This window comes from Schistocerca gregaria, chromosome 2 (assembly GCF_023897955.1).
Source record: "Schistocerca gregaria isolate iqSchGreg1 chromosome 2, iqSchGreg1.2, whole genome shotgun sequence".
NCBI lineage: Eukaryota > Metazoa > Arthropoda > Insecta > Orthoptera > Acrididae > Schistocerca > Schistocerca gregaria.
In genome coordinates this window covers 621,759,425-621,779,660 of record NC_064921.1, presented here as the reverse complement: position 1 = coordinate 621,779,660, position 20,236 = coordinate 621,759,425, and the positions used below count along the sequence as shown (strand labels likewise).

General features: G+C 41.4%; 1 protein-coding gene across 1 annotated transcript in view; it reads left to right on the top strand.

Moving 5' to 3' along the window:
• Window positions 1-1,248: 1,248 nt before the first annotated feature.
• Window positions 1,249-20,236, top strand: part of LOC126334613 (uncharacterized) — a 209,442-nt gene continuing 190,454 nt past the window's right edge. The window contains exon 1 of the mRNA XM_049997020.1: window positions 1,249-1,301. The gene's annotated coding sequence lies outside the window, so the exon portion shown is untranslated. The remainder of the gene's footprint in view (window positions 1,302-20,236) is intronic.

The window sequence follows — 20,236 nt, the reverse complement described above, 5'->3', positions numbered from 1 at the left end:
GACCGCCAATGTAAACAGTGTCGATACGTTTCTGTATGATAATTATTCACCATTTTGCACACAACACATTGTAAAACGTGTTTACAATTCGAATAACAGTTAACGAAAGACGACTCTACGTCGAGCAAAAAAACTGGATATGAAGTGGTTTTTTTTGTTTCTCTGCGTTATCCCTTCCTACAGCCCATGTACATCTTTGGAAATAAATCTCTTTGAAAATTATTATAATATTTACAGAAAATAGAAAAGAAAATAAATAAAAATTTTAAAAAATGCTTATTTTAATAGCTCTTATTCACCGATCCCTTGGGCGTATTGTCCTCAAGAAAATACTGTTTTTTTTGTTTTCGGGTCTTGAGCCCAACTAATACACTCAAAAAATACAGAAACTTGCGTACTATTTGCTAATTTAAACATCATCGCCTGTACAAAATACATCCATACATACATCACATTAAACACGAAAAGAAACTGTGTTATATGACCATTTGTCAAGTTTTTGGTTGCTATATAATTACAGTTCACGTTATTCATGTGATAAGAAAATATGTAACATTCTTTGCGGTGTTCACTGTGACGACCCGGGCTGAATGTTTGGTAGGCATGCCTGGAGTGGTAGCAACTCTGCAAATCTATATTATATATTATATATTATATTATATATTTGCCAAGGCTGTCTTCCTTTGTATCCGGATCCGCTCACTATTTCTCATTACTCCTTTATTTTCTACTGTGTTTCATATCATCCTCTAATCACAGACATACTTACATGAAGCAGGTAAAATTGTAGTGGATTAATAGTCAAGTTAACTTAATTCTAATATACTTATCTACGTTAAGTACGCGGGTACGGTCCATGGATAGGTTCATTGAACTTGGGTGTCGTGTTTAATTCGGGACTTGGGCCAGATATCATGAGCTTTACTGGTGCTGGTTTCTTTCGGGCTTCTATTATTCACATTTCCTCTCTTATTTGTTTTAGTGAGGGTCCATTTAATATTGTGTTTCACCTTTGGATTTAAGCTGCACTCTTGCAATAAGTCGTCAGTCAATAATACGTCACTAGCGCGGCGCGATGCCTACGCAACAATCACCATCGGCGCAGTGAACTCGCGGTTTGAAATCCAGAAAGCGGTCGTTCGCCGGTTAGCTGCCACGCGCGCGCTACGCAGTTCGCCTTTTCAAAGTGTTTTGTGACGCGCTTACGGTATCAGCAAGGCCACTAAACCTGTCTCCATTTTTCAAAAACTCCGTGTCTGCAGAACGGAACCATAGGCACCTCCCAGATTCGCTGCACAAGGGTAAGTACTGCGTGTTTCTCTTTAAGCGCGGGTACAGCACACTGCGTCTTTGCACCAACACTCGTGACACAGCAAGCGTTCTTAATTCACCAAGTCTTTTTCAGTTCGAAGTAAGTGGTTCGTGATACGAAAACTTTTCTCACTTACGCTTGTCCGTAGTGTTCACTTACCACTGAATATGTCGTCACTCGCAAAAATGTTCACTTTCCCTAACCACTTGAACGTTCAGTGTCGTAGCTTATCATAGTATCCGCTCGTATATATGAGTTTATGCCCACGATCAACATTGATTCCCGATAATCACTTACAAGACTTCGTTTGTATTGGCGCTGCTCTTTATAGTTCAAAATACAAATTGCTAGTAGGTGAATGCGCTCTTACGATATGAGTGTCTCTTGCATTTATTTCTCAGTCGCGACTACAACTCAACACCGCACGGGCACAAGAGAATGCGTAATTTAGGAATACAGCAACCCTCTAATTTGCGATATTGCTGTAAATGCACAAAACCACCGAAATGACTCTAGCATATAATGTCTGCACAAAGAGTGCTCTTAAAGATTGTCTCCAAATGAGGCAAAATACTCCCACCCGCGACTTAACTGTTGGGAGGGGGAAATTCCACCTTTTACGCCACCCAACACTGTAACAACGCATTGTACACATATAAAAAACAAGTAGAATGAAATAAAAACAGATAAACAAACAAATCACTGTACTTAAATTCACATAAACACAAAAATTAAAATGCTAGGTAATATGAACAACAGATAGATAATGAAGCTTGGCTGCTGTACGCTATACTGCTTCCTACGCTGCGTTATCAAAAGTGTCCGGACTCCGTCAAAAACATGCGTTTTTCATATTAGGTGCATTGTGGTGCCACCTACTGCCAGGTACTCCATATCAGCGACCTCAGTAGTCATTACACATAGTGAGAGGGCAGAATGGGGCGCTCTGCGGGTCTCACGGTCTTCGAACGTGGTCAGGTGATTGGGTGTCACTTGTGTTATACGTCTGTACACGAGATTTCCACACTCCTAAACATCCCTAGGTCACTGTTTCCGATGCAACAGTGAAGGGGAAAGGTGAAGGCACACGTACAGCACAAAAGGGTACAGGCCGACCTCGTCTGTAGTCTAACAGAGACCGCCGACAGTTGAAGAGGGTCGTTATGTGTAATAGGCAGACATCTATCCAGACCATGACACAGGAGTTTCCAAACTGCATCAGGATCCATTACAAGTACTGTGACTGTTAGGCGGAAGGGGAGAAAACTTGGATTTAATGGCCGAGCGGCTGCTCATAAACCACACATCACGCCGGTTCAAATGGCTCTGAGCACTATGGGACTCAACATCTATGGTCATCAGTCCCCTAGAACTCAGAACTACTTAAACCTAACTAACCTAAGTACATCACACAACTCCCAGTCATCACGAGGCAGAGAAAATCCCTGACCCCGCCGGGAATCGAACCCGGGCGTGGGAAGCGAGAACGCTACCGCACGACCACGAGCTGCGACCATCACGCCGGTAAATGCCAAGTGACACCTCGCTTGGTGTAAGGAGTATGAACATAGGACGACTGAACAGTGTAAAAACGTTGCTTGGAGTGACGAATCACGGTACACAATGTGGCGATCCTATGACAGGGTGCGGGTATGGCGAATGCTTGGTGAACGTCATCTGACAGCGTGTCTAGTGTCAACAGGAAAATTGGGAGGCAGTGGGTTCAGGGTGTGATCATGTTTTTCATGGAGAGGGCTTGCACCTCTTGTTGTTTCGCGTGGCTCTATCACAGCACAGGTCTACATTGATACTTTAAGCACCTTCTTGTTTCCCACTGTTGAAGAGTAATTCGGGAATGGCGATTGCAGCTTTCAACACGATCGAGCACCTGCCCATAATGCACAGCCTGTGGCAGAGTGGTTATACGACAGTAACATCCCTGCAATGGACTGGCCAGCCCAGAGTCCTGACCTGAATCCTGTAGAACACCTTCGGGATGTTTTGGAACGCCGACTTCGTGCCAGACCTCACCGTCCGATATCGAAACCTCTCCTCAGTGCAGCAGTCCGCGAAGAATGGGCTGCCATTCCCCAAGGAACCTTCCAGCACATGATTGAACGTATCCATGCGAGAGTGGAAGTTGTCATCAAGGCTAAGGGTTGACAAACGCCATACTGAATTCCAGCATTACCTATGGAGGGCGCGACGAACTTGCAAGTCATTTTCAGCCAGGTGTCCAGATACTTTTGATCACACAGTGTAAGTCGGTGTCTGTGTTTTTACATGTTTTCAAGTTCGTGTGTTCATCATTGTATCACTGGTATGTGCACAATCTTTTTTTTATTGAACATGACCTTAATCACTTCTTACGTCAATTCTTCCGCAAAATATCGTCAACACATATTGGATAAAATATTATAAACGTAAGAGAAAATCAGTGTATGTATTCCTCTAAAGTCGGCATAGATTCTTAGTACCTCAAGCCGAAGGAAAGACAAAATACTAAAACCTCTGATGTTACTGAGAGTCAAGTAGTGTATTTCTCAGTGATCTTCGTAATATTTTATAACGTCGATCGTAAATCATAGTGACATTAGTGTAACTTAGTTGCCTCTCATCGCCGGTTGAAGTCTCGTACCACCTCGACTAACGCCACCTGTAAAGAATTATTTTGTTTCGGCATTATCTAATTTCTCTGCCGGTCACTTTCCTGTAACTTATCTCGTACATATTTCTTTCATTATTATAGGAGAGGGTGTTACGTTTGTCTCAGATAACGTTTACAAATCGTACCTTAACAGTGTATTTGCACTCTAACGTGTGTGTGAAGCTGAAAAATTATTTGTATTTCAGTAAGCTCACACTAGTTTTTTATTCATAGGTTACTGTATAGATGCACTTTACTTTGATTAGATTGTCAAGTGCATGGTATATACCACGCTAAACTTTCATTAGTAGCCAGAAATCATCGGAGCATACAAAAAAATTAATAGGCTACCGTTTTGTTCCATGTATCCATAGATAATGCTTAGTGGTGTGTGTATCTCAGAAAAAAAAATATTCTGTCGGCAACATGGCATGTACTTGCGTGACCATATACTTATGCAGTACCTTAGGGGGTCCAGTATTTTCTGTAACATACCCTGTACCTTAGAAACTTGATGCACAAGTGGCATAAAAAGCCTTACAGCTACTTTGTTCTGTGCTAATTGTTCACTCCGGTATGCTTCGTGCATAAACTTAAAACTAAAACACCACTGTCATTATAAACTGTTCAGTCAAACCTTCCAAGTATCCCCCTGTGCTAACACTGCTAGTCATCAGTTAATGTATATGCCCTAACTTGCTTCTGTATTGTGTCCACAGTCACTGAAATGCTGCATAAAATATACTTACTTTACCTTAATCGTATTCCTTCTTTTTACCATAGGCTACTTATTTCACTCGTGTGCATTGATAGATATGAAGTTTGATACTTAAAAATGGTGCATGGAGTCCTTTGATTTTACTAAATAACATCCGTCATACGGAATGTGTACAGTAATCTACGGTCCAGTATACCTTATTTGCCACTTAACGTTTTTCTTGGCTAAGAGAGAGGTTTTCACATAGGTCTTAAATAAAATTTTTCTCTAACGACTAATCTGGTAACACCATGTAGTTGTTTGTCAAAAGTGTTGCTTACGGCTTTTAGCTTGTTATAAAATAGTGATCAATAGCTGTCTTACCTTTTCATTTAAATCTACGGGTTGTCTTGGAACAAACGGGATGGGGTTCACCCATTCATTGTTTCCTTGTCTATTGTATATTAAATCCGACGGTGCAAATGTTGTACTGTAATTCGGAAGATTATTTACCACCTGTTCAAATCGTAGTTCGGAAGATTATTTACCACCTGTTCAAATACGTTTAAGTAATCCATCCATTTAGACTGTTTGTTGGCCACATACGTCCTCATAAACCTATTCAGTTCACGAAAAATTCTTTCTATTGGGTTGGATTGTGGGCTATATTTGGATATTAAAATTTGTTTGACCCGCAGCTCTTTTAGAAATTGTTTCCAAACATGAAATGTAAGACTGGTTGCATTATCTGATAAGATCGTCTGCGATTTCCCGACAGACAGAAAGTAGTCATTTAGCATACATATAATAATAGGCTTAGCTGCAGTTGTTTTTGTGGCATACAGCTTCACATATTTTGAAAATACATCATTTACACCAATTATATATTTCACACCTCCTCGTGCAGAGGGTAAAGGTCCCGTAGCATCTATAAATATTCGCTCGAGGGTTTCTTTTAAGGTAAAATACGATGTAACTCTGTCCCCTCAGTTCAGGTTGACATGCTTAGCCTTCTGACAAACAATACAGGTTTGCAAAATTTTTTGTGTGAGTCGAAGCATATTGGGAAAATAGCAGTACATGTTCAAATAATTACAGAACTTGCGGGCACCCTAGTGTCCCCAAATGAAATGAGTAAGCCAAATTAAACTTTTCTCAGACTCTTCGGGTGTACAAACGCACCACACATCGCTGCTTGGGTTTCTGCTATGAAATAATACATCTTTATACCACTGGTAATGTTGTCGTACAGGAGCAGGTGGGTTATTGTTCAATTGAAATCTGTCTTTCCTCCACAGCTCAAATTCTTCCTGCAATTTCGCCATATTGTTAGTTACACACATCCAAAAATATTTTCTAAATTCACTGTCCTTCATAAGCATAACCTTAAATTCCGTGTTTTGTTCTATCAACTTTTCAAACTCAGGCAAACCTTCGTGTAACCATGACAGTGCATCGGCGATTACGTTGTCTTTGCCACCCACATACATAATTTCAAAATTATAGGACTGCAAAAACAAAGTCCACCGCGCAAGGCGATTATGTAACAGCCTACAAGTGAGTAAATGTCGTGGTCACTGAAGACTCGTACATGCCTGCCAAATAGTTAATAATTAAATTTCTTAAATGCCCACACAATAGCAAGGGTTTCTAACTCTGTTGTGGAATACCTGCATTCACATTCTGATAGTGTGCGGCTAGCAAAACTAATTAATTTAACATTGTCGGTACCCCCACCTTCGTTTAGCTGAAACAGACATGCTCCTAATTTCGAAAAAAATATATAAAAATCTTTGCTCATGTTAGAATGTCCTAAAATATTGGGATTTACCAGAGCATGTTTTATATCATCAAAATCAGCTTGGACTGTTGCATCCAGATCCGCTGTCTGTCCTCATTTAATAGACCTAATAACGCAGGGATATTGAGTAATTGGTTTGGTATGAACCGAGGGAAAAATGAACGCAAACCTACTAATGTCTTTAGCTCTCGTTTTGTGCAAGGTGCTGGGAAATTCTTTATCACCAACAGTCTCTTAGGGTCAGGTTTTATCCCTGCGGGCGAAATTATGTGACTGAGAAATTCAATTCGCCGCAGATCCTCCTGCATTTCAGTGCAATTTTCCATTGTTACAACCTCTCGACACACCACAGCATCATCTGCAAAAACCTCAGTGAACTTCCGATGTCAGCCACAAGGTCATTTATGTATATTGTGAATAGCTTCGGTCCTATGACGCTCCCCTGCGGCACACCTGAAATGACTCTTACTTCGGAAGACTTCTCTCCATTGAGAATGACATGCTGCGTTCTGTTATCTAGGAACTCTTCAATCCAATCACACAATTGGTCTGATAGTCGATACGCTCTTACTTTGTTCATTAAACGACTGTGGGGAACTGTATCGAACGCCTTGCGGAAGTCAAGAAACACGGCATCTACCTGTGAACCCGTGTCTATGGCCCTCTGAGTCTCGTGGACGAATAGCGCGAGCTGGGTTTCACACGACCGTCTTTTTCGAAACCCATGCTGATTCCTACAGAGTAGATTTCTAGTCTCCAGAAAAGTCATTATACTCGATCATAATACGTGTTCCAACATTCTACAACTGATCGACGTTAGAGATATAGGTCTATAGTTCTGCACATCTGTTCGACGTCCCTTCTTGAAAACGGGGATGGCCTGTGCCCTTTTCCAATCCTTTGGAAAGTTACGCTCTTCTAGAGACCTACGGTATACCGCTGCAAGAAGGGGGGCAAGTTCCTTCGCGTACTCTGTGTAAAATCGAACTGGTATCCCATCAGGTCCAGCGGCCTTTCCTCTTTTGAGCGATTTTAATTGTTTCTCTGTCCCTCTGTCGTCTATTTCGATATCTACCATTTTGTCATCTGTGCGACAATCTAGAGAAGGAACTACAGTGCAGTCTTTCTCTGTGAAACAGCTTTGGAAAAAAAAAAAAACATTTAGAAGTTCGGCCTTTAGTCTGTCATCCTCTATTTCAGTACCATTTTGGTCAAGAGTGTCTGGACATTTTGTTTTGATCCACCTACCGCTTTGACATAAGACCAAAATTTCTTAGGATTTTCTGCCAAATGGCTCTGAGCACTATGGGACTCAACATCTTAGGTCATAAGTCCCCTAGAACTTAGAACTACTTAAACCCAACTAACCTAAGGACATCACACACACCCATGCCCAAGGCAGGATTCGAACCTGCGACCGTAGCAGCCCCGCGGTTCCGGACTGCAGCGCCAGAACCGCATGGCCACCGCGGCCGGCGATTTTCTGCCAAGTCAGTACATAGAACTTTACTTTCGAATTCATTGAACGCCTCTCGCATAGCCCTCCTCACACTACATTTCGCTTCGCGTAATTTTTGTTTGTCTGCAAGGCTTTGGCTATGTTTATGTTTGCTGTGAAGTTCCCTTTGCTTCCGCAGCAGTTTCCTAACTCGGTTGTTGTACCACGGTGGCTCTTTCCATCTCATTTAACGCATATTGTACGATGGTTCTGAACTTCGTCCACTGATCCTCAACACTATCTGTACTTGAGACAAAACTTCTGTGTTGAGCCGTCAGGTACTCTGTAATCTGCATTTTGTCACTTTTGCTAAACAGAAAAATCTTCCTACCTTTTTTAATATTTCTATTTACGGCTGAAATCATCGATGCAGTAACCGCTTTATGATCGCTGATTCCCTGTTCTGCGTTAACTATTTCAAATAGTTCGGGCCTGTTTGTCACCAGAAGGTCTAATATGTTATCGCCACGAGTCGGTTCTCTGTTTAACTGCTCAAGGTAGTTTTCAGATAAAGCACTTCAAAAAATTTAACTGGATTCTTTGTCCCTGCCACCCGTTATCAACGTTTGAGTCTCCCAGTCCATATCCGGCAAATTAAAATCTCCACCCAGAACTATAACATGGTGGGGAAATCTACTCGAAATATTTTCCAAATTTTCCTTCAGGTGCTCAGCCACAACAACTGCTGAGCCAGGGGGCCTATAGAGACATCCAATTACTATGTCTGAGCGTGCTTTAACCGTGACCTTCACCCAAATTATTTCACATTCTTTTGTTGCTGAGAGATTTCTGTGCATTCCGATATTTTATTTTCACATTCGTCCTGCTGTACTTGTTGACACCACAATTAATTCGAGTCATGGCATCGAAATGTATTGACTTTTAAGATTTGTATGTTCGTAGTTTGACGAAGCCTGCCGTTCCTACTTTTGACCTGTATCAGATCTACAGTAGAGTTCTTCCCACTAATAAACAGATGACACTTGCCAGTTTCTAGATCAATGTATGCACAGTTTGCCCTTAAGAAATCCTTGCCGAAAATACACCGTTTCGTCAGCCCTTTTACTACTAGAAAAACTGACTGAAAAACAATATCTTCAATTTATATTTCGACCATGGTTTGTACCTTAATTAGCTTAGATTTTCCACCCATGGCTCCTAATATCTTACAATTCTGCACTGGATAGGGTGACAAAGCTGTGTGACTGTCAATCTCTTTAAAACAATGCTTTCGACATCACACTAATTTTTACACCATTATCCACAAGGATGTGAGTAGGTACTTTTCCTACTGCAGCCTGTAAACTAGCTTGCAATATACAATCTTCTTCATACAGATCTGGTTCTTCCTCATTGGTCAACAAATCAAGCAATCTCCGTTGGTCCATTACGGCCAAGGGACATCGGCTGGTATGTACTTTTCAATTCAATAAACTTAACCAACAGCCGTACATTTCAAGATATTTTGTTTTATTCTGGAAGCAACCAATTTCGGCAATCCATTTTGCCATCTTCAATCTCCATTCGCTTTTTTTCAAATCAGCGAACTTATCACATAGCGCCATAAAACTGGATGTCATGAGTTCCAACCGTTGTGCAGCTGCTTCATTCGAAGGAGCTAGGTTGTCACGCTTTCGTATGAACCAGCTACACGATTGGAACTCACGGTATCCAGTTTTATGGCGCTATGTGATAAGTTCGTTGATTTGGAAAAAAAGCTCTTAGAGCTTGAAGATGGCAAAATGAATTGCCGGAACTGGTTACTTCCGGGATAGTATGAAATAACTGAAAGTGTATGGCTGTTGGTAAAGTTTATTGAATTGAAAAGTACAAATCACGCATGTCCGCTTCATCTTGATACCTTAGCAAATTACTAGCGTGGTAGCATGGATCGCCCCCACGACTCTCCATGGCCAACATTGGGGAGCACAATGAGGCCACGTTTAATTTAACGCCCATTATTACTGTCTGTAGGTGTTCCGTTTGATACTTCTATAATATTCACTCCCGACGTGTTCCTCTGCTGCGCATTCCGACCATGATTCTGCCCTGAGTTTATAGGCGTAATGTTACTTAGCGCTTGTGACTGATAGGGTTGATTACTGATCGGGTACTGCCACTGCATGTTTCATGGGTCAGCCGTTTTGTTGCTAAATTGAGGCTGTAAGCGTTAGCCCACTGCTCCCCGTTATCGTTTCTATTCCAGTTTCTTTTCCTGGTACCGGAGTAGCCAGAGTAGTTTCTGTCACCGACTTTTCTTTTCCTTTTATACCTTGAGTTAAAATTTTGGTTATAGTTATTAGTAAAATTGCCTCCCGAACTCGGGCCTGGCATATGCGCTGCTGAGGCGGGATTGAGAAAAGCCGGTCGTGACTCAGCCGCGCGCGCTGCATTGTTGACGCCGTTCTGCGGCTGGCGCTTCGTGGGCTGGTTGCCACTGCTGCTACGGACATTATTTTGGTTGGTGTGACTCTGTAGTTCAGGTCTCAGAATGCGTAGAATGTCAGTGTGTCACTGGCTCGTCCCAGAACCTCGTCTTATTTAAATATTTCTCAAAATATTTTCGCAGTGATCCATATTTTGGATTATATTGTTCAAGGTTGAATAGGGCTTTTCTTAATCTTTCGTGACCGCCATGTGACCAGTACTTTGAAAGAAATGCGTTTTCAAACTGTTCCAATGTCTGACAAGTTTCTGATATTTCCATCGTGCATAATGCTTCATCGCCTTGGATGTAACCCGTAACATATTGTATCTTTCGCTGTTCCGACCAAGTTTTAGGCAATACATTGTTGAATGACTTTATAAAAATATCGAATGCACATATTTATTTCCAGAGATAAACACCTGAAATTGCCGGTGTTTTATAAGACTCTCTTCTAACAAAACTGCTGACAAAGTGGGTTCAGCTATCTGCTGTTTCTTTCTTTTTTTTCATCACTGTGTCGTTGGTTACCGCACTTCTCATAATTTGGTAAGCACACATGTAGATTCGGGGTAATATAGTCACTAATTGCACTATTGCTCTTACCTGTGGGTATGCTGTCAAGTTCTTCTTCTGCGTCTTGGTGTCTTTCTTTCATTGTACTAAGTTTCCTGTTAAGTTGATCGACTATTTGATTCTGCGAGCCTGGTAAGTCCTGTGTCACAATTTTCTATATCTGGCCTATGCCAGTTTGCAGTTTAACTACAGATATGTTTTGTGTCGTGTATACTTGTTCCATTTTGCTACTTTTCGCTTTTTGTAACTCTGTTTCTAGAGTACAGTTTATGTGTGTCTTTTTCTTCTAGATAGCTCTCAAGCTGCTGTTTTGTTATGCCCTCAACTTGATTTACAGCTTCCTGCATTTTTGTATTGAGCTCGGTTTGCTGTACATTCATAGTATTAAAATGTTTAGTTAACTTACGTATCTGCTCTGGCAAATCCTTAACTGTGGTTCTCAAATTACTAATATCTTGATTCGTGAAATTTAAATCTTCACGTACCACTTATATTAACTGATCCGCTGCCTCTCTTTTTACTTGTGTCAGTTGTGTTTTCAGATTATTGTGCATGTCAGTAAGGTTTTTAACATCACTGTCTAGCTTGTTCATTTGAGTGGTTACACTCGCTGTCTGTGTTGTGACGTTGACATTGTCTACCTGTATAGTGACGTTGATTATCTGTGTTGTGACATTTCCTATCTGCGTATTAATGTGGGTTGTTGTCTGAGTTAGAAATTGTGACATGAAATCTGTCTGCATTACTCTAAACATCTGCATAATGCCTGGCTCTACAGGATCTTGTACATTTGCGCAATCTGGTACAGTTTCCAAAGTTGACCTATTATCGTCTGTCACTTGCGACTGAGTACCGCTACTCGCTGCGACTGCGTTATCAGTATCTGCAATGTTTTTACTTCTGTGATAGGCATAGGTTGAACAACTGATTCCTCATCGGATGAATTATCCATCGTTTTGGTTTGTAATCGTAATTTCACCATAGCTGTATACAGCCGTAAATTAGCGTGGGGCCGAAATATTGCGGCTCGTTCTACAAGGAAACAAATCACAGATGACGTGCCCGCTCGTCCGTGAAACCGAGCGAGGTGGCGCAGTGGTTAGACACTGGTTTCGCATTCGGGAGGACGACGGTTCAATCCCACGTCCGGCCATCCTGATTTAGGTTTTCCGTGATTTCCCTAAATCGCTCCAGGCAAGTGCCGGGATGGTTCCTTTCAAAGGGCTCGGCCGTCTTCCTTCCCCATCCTTCCCTAATCCGATGAGACCGATGACCTCGCTGTCTGGTCTCCTTCCCCAAACCAACCAACCAACCAACCAACGTCCGTGAAATTCAATGTCGTAAAGTATGTCTCTAGTGAAATAGAAGACTAGTAAGTGACTTCTACGCTCGCAATCAGTGAAAATGATCCGCCATCTTGATATATCCTCGTGTAATAAAACTACCAAGTGTTACGCAAATTCAAGTAAAAAAAATTTGGAAAAATTAATGCTTTCTACGCCGTGTGTGGCAGGACAACGAGAAACTAGCCCACATTTACTGTCAACAGAAGCGTATTCGTGCTGTTATTCTTACCTTACGATCACTCCTACGTCAGCAGATCTTTTGGTTGGTAGAAGTTAAACAACATTTCCTTTTCCAAAATTTTCCCTGTTTAAATTCCTTTTAAATATGGTATTAGTTCGTGAAAGGGAAATGTTTATAGGTTCCTCGTCGCACTTACTATGACCTAAGAACAAAATTAAATATGGTGGCCATAAAAGGAAGTAGATAATTGCATTCACGTACCTCAGTTATTATGCAGCGTCGTATCGAAGGTCGGTGCCCAATCTTATATGAGATTTTGAAAAGAAAATTTCCATGAAATAACTTCCCCGGATTCCACAGTTGTGGATTCGTTGAACGTCAATAAAAACAGTGTCTATACGTTTTTATATGGTAATTATTCAGCGTTTTGCACACAACACATTCTCAAACGTGTTTACAATTCGACTCACAGATAACAAAAGCGACTTTTCGTCAAGAAAAAAACTGAAGGTGAACCGGTTCTTTGTTTTTCCACGTTATCTCTTCCTATAGCTTACATACATCTGTTTTAAAAATTGTTATAATATTTACAGAAAAGACAATAAATAAAAATTTAAAAAAATATTTAAATAGATCTTCTTTAACGTTATGTAGGGCAGGGGGAGGGGATGTGGACAGGAGGGGGGAGGGTCTGTGAGGGGGAGGGGGCTGGGAACCACGTGCTGGCTGAGAAAAACACATGGCGTCATCCGGGGGTGGCGTTGTGCGTGGTCGGGGAGGGTGATTCATTGATCAGTTCAGTTAATTTGCATATCAGTTTGATATCAAAATTGGACTCGTGCCGCCGTCTCCCTACTACTTGCGATATCTTACCATTCCCACACTGCTTATTGAGTGAGCTCAGTGGGTACTTAGTACAGCGTTAAAATATGTCTGGTTGGTTACTGGTTCCTGGTTTGTGTTTTTATTTATTTATTTATTATGAGTTGGCTTTGTGGGTTTTCGTATTTTTTGCATGCCATTAATGTAAGAAGTAATTATGTATTAATGGGAACTGGATTGCTGGTGATATGGGCTTGTTTTCGTTTTGGGTGAATAATCTGATTCCCTCCCTAAAGCACCTGATGACGATAGTACCAGACGATGCTGACCAGCGGACCAAACCACCCACCACAGGCCTACCGAAAACACACGTAAATTTCTTTCACTGTCGTTGGTCAGAAGAGAGCAGTGCAGTGCGGTCTTTGGCTTAGTCTGTGGTCCAGACTTCGGAATTATCGTTTGAGAGCCCTGTTTGCTTGCTTGGAGTTGCCCTTAGGGTGTCCTAATACATAAGTGGAATTTTTTTCGCAAATTTGAATACATATAACTTTGATTTTTTTTTCATTTTAATTGAATCAACTGTGGGTTCTTGGTGAAACATTGTAAATTAACTAAACAAATACTGTTTTATGCCTTGTTTCACAATTTATTATCAATGTTATTGCACAGCCATGGTTTCGGGTTATAAGCCTATTTTCAAGTACATTACATATTCCCAAAGATGATAATACATAGGTAAACGTGATGACAAGACAATCTCAACTTCTTAGGTAACTTCTTAGGTATCGATTCGTAGCTTAATGTACACATCAATGACCATTTTTTAAAACAAATTACATCCATTATTACACAATCACCGATTATACTACAATGACCGGACTGAAGTTATGCATCAGCTGACAAAGTTTTGCTTCTATCCTGGGGTTGTGGTCTCATCCCAAAGAGGTGAATAATTAACTTGGGTTTGCTCGTTTAATAATAGATGTGGGGATATACGCATCTGTTTTATAATTTCTAAAATTTCTAATTGGTCGAGCTTAGTCCCCTTTTCCTCTGCGTGTAGGACTTGTACATCTATTGTGTATCTGTGATTATTGTTAAGGCAACGTTCTGCAAAGGCTGAATCAGGCTTCCTCAATCTCCTGCTTCTGTGGTGTCCCTTAAGCCTGGTACAAATTGACCTCCCCGTCCCTCCAATGTAGCAAGACTAACACTCCCGGCATATGATTTTATAAGCTCCACTTTTTGTGATAGTTGGAACAAGAAACCACCTATTGTCTGAGGGACATAGAAAAACACAGAGAAACCCTTTGCGTTCAAGATGTTACTTATGTTATTTGATGTTTTCTCTATAAAAGGTAATCTGCACCGTTTCTTTTCCTGTTTGTCTGTGTTTTTCATTGGGGACAGTAGGGACCTGCCTTGTTTTTTCGTCTTTTTACCTAAAATTTTATTAATAGAGTTGCGGTCAAATTCATTATTTATGGCTAGTTTTTTTATTGTGTTAAGTTTCTGGTTAAAGTATTCTTGAGACTTTTTTGATTTTTGACCTTAATAACTATCATAATAAATATTATTGCAATTTAATTATGGTAACACGTGCTGACTTAGATGCCTAAGACGAGACATGATAATTTGCACTGAGTGTAGAAGGATTCTAGAAATTGATGCTTTTTTGATAAGTGAAACACCTATGTGGCCATTTTTTACTGTTTTACCGTTTAGCATGTAAGAAACAATAGTTGTTAAATTTTCTTTTCATAGTTGGCTTTCTGCGGTAATGATGAGTTTTGTGGCGTTATTGTACGCAACATAACAAAAACTTCCATTTCCTCCTCAACTGTGATTAAATGATGAAAGTTTGTACACGGTTTTAATTTCGGCCGGCACCTCCCTGGGAATTTATTTTGAACGGACAAGTCCTCGTCGGAATTTAAAATAGTATACGTGTATTAAATCGCAATGTAACAACAATTAGCCGCAGCGCCGGCACTGGTGAATGTGTCAGTGGGCGACCGGCGCGATGTGATGAAATATCTTCACTATAATTATCGGTAATGGACACACGTTAACCGAGCAGCTATAATACAGTTGACTGAACATTGCGACTGGCAGCAGTTGAAAACAGGTTCTTGTAGACTACTGATTTGGGCCGATATGTCAAGCAGAAGTAGATAGCGAAGTGAGACTGCTATTGGAATAGACGGTAGCACCTGTTGCTTATGTTAAATCTTGTGATTTTTTGTTTTGATTATAAGAAATTATGTTTTACAAACCTGAGATTGAGAACAGTTTTCTGTAAAAAACGATTTCTCATTGTAAGTTTTCATAAATCTAAACTTGTGATTTTTATTTGTAGGTGGGCAGTTTGTGTGGCTGAAGAGGTGCGTTAGGAGCTTCCGGCACCCAAAATATTAAAATTAAGCGCTGGTCTTGCATCAGGGTGACTGCTCTTTAGCTGTATCGTTCACTATCCTAAGCGTTGAAACCTTTTTTCTGGCTTCTTGAAAAAAAAAAGCATTATTTGATCACATAGTACAGCATTAGTGTAGAAAAACAGTCATCAGTTTTAAGGCGATCGAACAATGACTAGCTTCTAACTTGAATGAATTCGTAGATGTATTTCTCTAACATAAAAAAAGAGAAAGTCACTTAACAAAATAGTGATCTAAACAGAAATCTAAAGAGACAACTTAACAGTACAGTGGAATCAAAAGTTCTTCCTTCGATGGGATGTAACGTTTACCATGGGCTGATAAATTCTCTTTCGTTAAATTTTCAACCATCATTATTGAACTGTCACAAGACAGAAACTTCATCAGCAAAATACCATAAACACTGGTCTTTCTATTGTAAAGCGGCTTTTCAGATGCTTGTATCAATTTTTACGTAAGCCTGCCATAGACGTCAAAAAGCAGAAGCCTTCGTAGGGCGATTCCCGGCGGGGTCAGGGATTTTCTCTGCCTCGTGATGACTGGGTGTTGTGTGACATCCTTAGGTTAGTTAGGTTTACGTAGTTCTAAGTTCTAGGGGACTGATGACCATAGATGCTAAGTCCCACAGCGCTCAGAGCCATTTTTTGAACCTTGGTAGGGTGCTTTTAGTGCCTAAATAGATTGAATGCATGGCCTGACGTAGGATGTCACGGTGAAAAGGTAAACGTCTGACAGCGCTGCTGCCTTTTCCTTGCTCGTAATTAAGCAATGAACACAAACTAATGATATTTTTAAGGAATAAATAACTCTCACCTACCATCGAGCTTGGTATGTTGCACGTTAAGTCGAATGTTAAATTTTCGGTGTATCTACGCTTCAAAATATCGCAGTAATCTCTGTCGATTCTTGATAATAATCTCGGACTACTTCTTTATTCAGTTCTGTGCGTTTAAACTGAAGCAGACTGTCGATTTAGGACACAGTCAGGCGCAATGCGAGGTTTTCTTTATGGGACTATATTTTATCTTGACGACACTTTTCCAATAATGTTGGAACATGTGGAGTGGAATATCGGAATTGTTGTTATTTGACTGAGTTTTACTTCGTACAATTTTTTTAACACCAATTCATACACGTGATGGGCTCCATGCAAAAATAACCGAATCACTGTTGATTTTTTTTTTTCGAGATCACACAGGTGCATTAATCGATATGACCCATATTAAAAGCTGTAGTATCAAAAGAAAGAATTTGCACTTTAATTTTCGAGATATCAGTCTACAACTGCTTTACAAACAGCTTGCACCTGTTGGCATCCTAAAGAGCTTTCCATCCTTGGCACGGCAGTAAGTTTTCTTTATTCAACTGTGAAGTAACTGTTGAAAGATATTCTTCTTTTGATTTCCCATCGTGTAAAACGGGCAAAAGTTTGACATACCAGTGAACGGTTAGAATAACTGGTACCGTATCCCGTTTCGAAAATTAGCTTTTATGGCTTCCGCATGCTCTTTCCGTTACTCTGTATGAATTCGACAGCTTACTTGTAAGAAATTCATCAGTATTATCCAAGTACCAAAATGTAGCTTCAAGCAGAAACACTGAGTATTTCGTACATAACTGTAGTTGGAGTCACGAACGATGGCGACCGAATTTAGGCTTGTTCTGTGATCAAAAGTATCCGGACACCTGGGTGAAAATGACTTACAAGTTCGTGGCGCCCCCCATCGATAATGCTAGAATTCAGTGTGCTATTGGCCCAACCTTACCCTCGATGACAGCTTCCACTCTCGCAAGCAAACGTTCAGTCAGGTGCTGGAAGCTTTCTTGGGGAATTGCAGCCCATTCTTCTTCACAGAGTGCTGCGCTGAGGAGAGGTATCGATAAAGGTTGGTGAGGCCTGGCACGAAGTCGGCGTTCCAAAACATCACAAAGGTGTTATATAGAATTCAAGTTAGGATTCTGTGAAGGCCAGTCCATTGCAGGGATGTTACTGTCGTATAACCACTCTGCCACAGGCTGTGCATTATGGGCAGGTGCTCGATCGTGTTGAAAGATGCAATCGCCATCCCCGAATTGCTCCTCAACAGTGGGAAACAAGAAGGTGCTTAAAACATCCATGTACGCCTGTGCTGTGATAGTGCCACTAAAACAACAAGGGATGGGACCCCCCTCCGTGAAAAACACAACACCATAACACAACCGCTCCGAATTTTATTGTTGATAAAAATGGCTCTGAGCACTATGGGACTCAACTGATGTGGTCATTAGTCCCCTAGATCTTAGAACTACTTAAACCTAACTAACCTAAGGACATCACACACATCCAAGCCCGAGGCAGGATTCGAACCTGCGACCGTAGCAGTCGCACGGTTCCGGACTGCGCGCCTAGAACCGCGAGACCACCGCGGCCGGCTGTTGTTGACACTATACACTCTGTCATGTGATGTTCACCGGGCATTCGCCATATCCACACTCTGCCATCAAATTGCCACACTGTGAACCGTGAATCGTCACTCTAAACAACGTTTTTCCACTGTTCAGTCGTCCAACGTTTACGTTCCTTACACTAAGCGAGGAATCATTTGGCATTTACCGGCGTGATGTGTGGCTTATGAGCAGCCGGTCGACCATGAAATCCATGTTTAATCACTTCCCGCCTTAGTGTCATAGTACTTGCAGTGGATCCTGATGGTGATCTGGATAGATGTCTACCTGTTACACATTAGACCCTTGTCAACTGTCGGCGGTCTCTGTCAGTCAACAGACGAGGTCAGCCTGTACCCTTTTGTGCTGTACGTGTCCCTTAACGTTTACACTTCACTATCACATCGGAAACAGTGGGACTAGGGATGTTCAGGAACGTGGAAAGCTCGCGTTCAGACGTATGACACAAGTGACACCCAATCACCTGACCACGTTAGAGTTCCGTGGGTTCGGCTGAGCAACCCCTTCTGTATTTAAACGGTGTCTAATGACTATTGAGGTCGCTGGTATGGAGTACTTGGCAGTAAGTGGCAGCACAAGGCACCTAATATGAAAAATGTATGTTTCTGGGGTGTCCAGATACTTTTGATCACATAGTGTACATCACGCGTTCTCCGACAGCCAATGAGCTTCCAACGATCTATTGAGCGCCCGGATGTTTTACACAGTGCGACCGTTTAACGTGGTCGTAGCAAGTTATTTAGTGAATTTTTATTCCGTTTGTCGCGAGTTGTCATGGCTGACGGAGGTGGTAAGCGACAAATACTACATAAGCAAGCGAAATACATTATTTGCGGGACACGCGCTTTCATTACAAGCAAAGCAAGTGTATGCACGTACCGCAGCTGTCGCTTGGCACCGTCAACAATGCAATCGCCGTCTTGTATCGACCTGCGCGAAACGCCATGTTCGTGGATCGGACTATAGTAGCTAACTAATGCTACTAATTTTGGAGTAATGAAATTTTTCTGCGGAATTGTTTTACAGGTTCAGAGAAATATGTTCTCGAAAAGAGTTGGAAAATCTTCTTGTAAAAGCATGTCGTTTTCTTAGAATGGGATGAGACTTTTGTAGCGGTTTATAAGATGACGTCGAAGGAGTTGGCTTGGGAAACTATCTAGCACGTCGTTTTACTTAATAGTTCTGAGCACGCCCTTTTTTCTTTTTAGCCAATTTTTTGTACACACCAGCTAAGAGATCAGACCTGCCTGTCTTCATTAACTGAAGCGCATCGACGTGTGCAGAGTCAAACAAATTACCTAAGTTGTTGACTGACTCTTGTCGGCGTTGCTCAAATGCGTTTTGGGTTTTTTGTGCATTTTCTTTTGTTACTCTCGCCAAACTTTACACAATTATGCAAGGACCTGACAAGCATACAGTGAGATTTGCAATTTCATTGACAGTTAAACTCGCTTTACTGGTATAAAATAAAACTGCCTAATCGACGATTTCATTTCCGTTTACTAACAACATTTTAGTGATTTTGTACTTCCGTGCGTGACTTCTGCTTTCGCAGAAGCATATAGCATAGTTTATGGTCCAACAATGCAAGGGTAAATTACAGTTAACACACTGTAATTCGACTGACATGTTCACTGTTTGACAACACTCCATTTATTGGCAATGCTAAAAATGTTTCCAAACACGTCAGCGCAATAGAGCGCGTTCGCCTTACTTAGCATGTGCTGACATTTTTCAGTACAAGTCGGCACCAGTTACCATAGTCCTCCGTGCGAACAAGCCTTGGAAGGCCCAACGGCACCGACCGGCCGCCGTCTCATCCTTAGACCATAGGCGTCAATGGATGCGGATATGGAGGGACACGCCGCTCTCCCGGCCGTATGTCAGTTTACGAGACTGATGCCGCTTCTTCTCGATCAAGCAGCTGCTCAGTTTGCCTGACAAGGGCTGAGTCAGTACCTCTATAGGGGGTGCTGGCTGAGTGCACACCGCTTGCCAACAGCTCTCGGCAGACCGGATAGTAACCCCTTCAAGTGCTAGCCCAGCCCGAC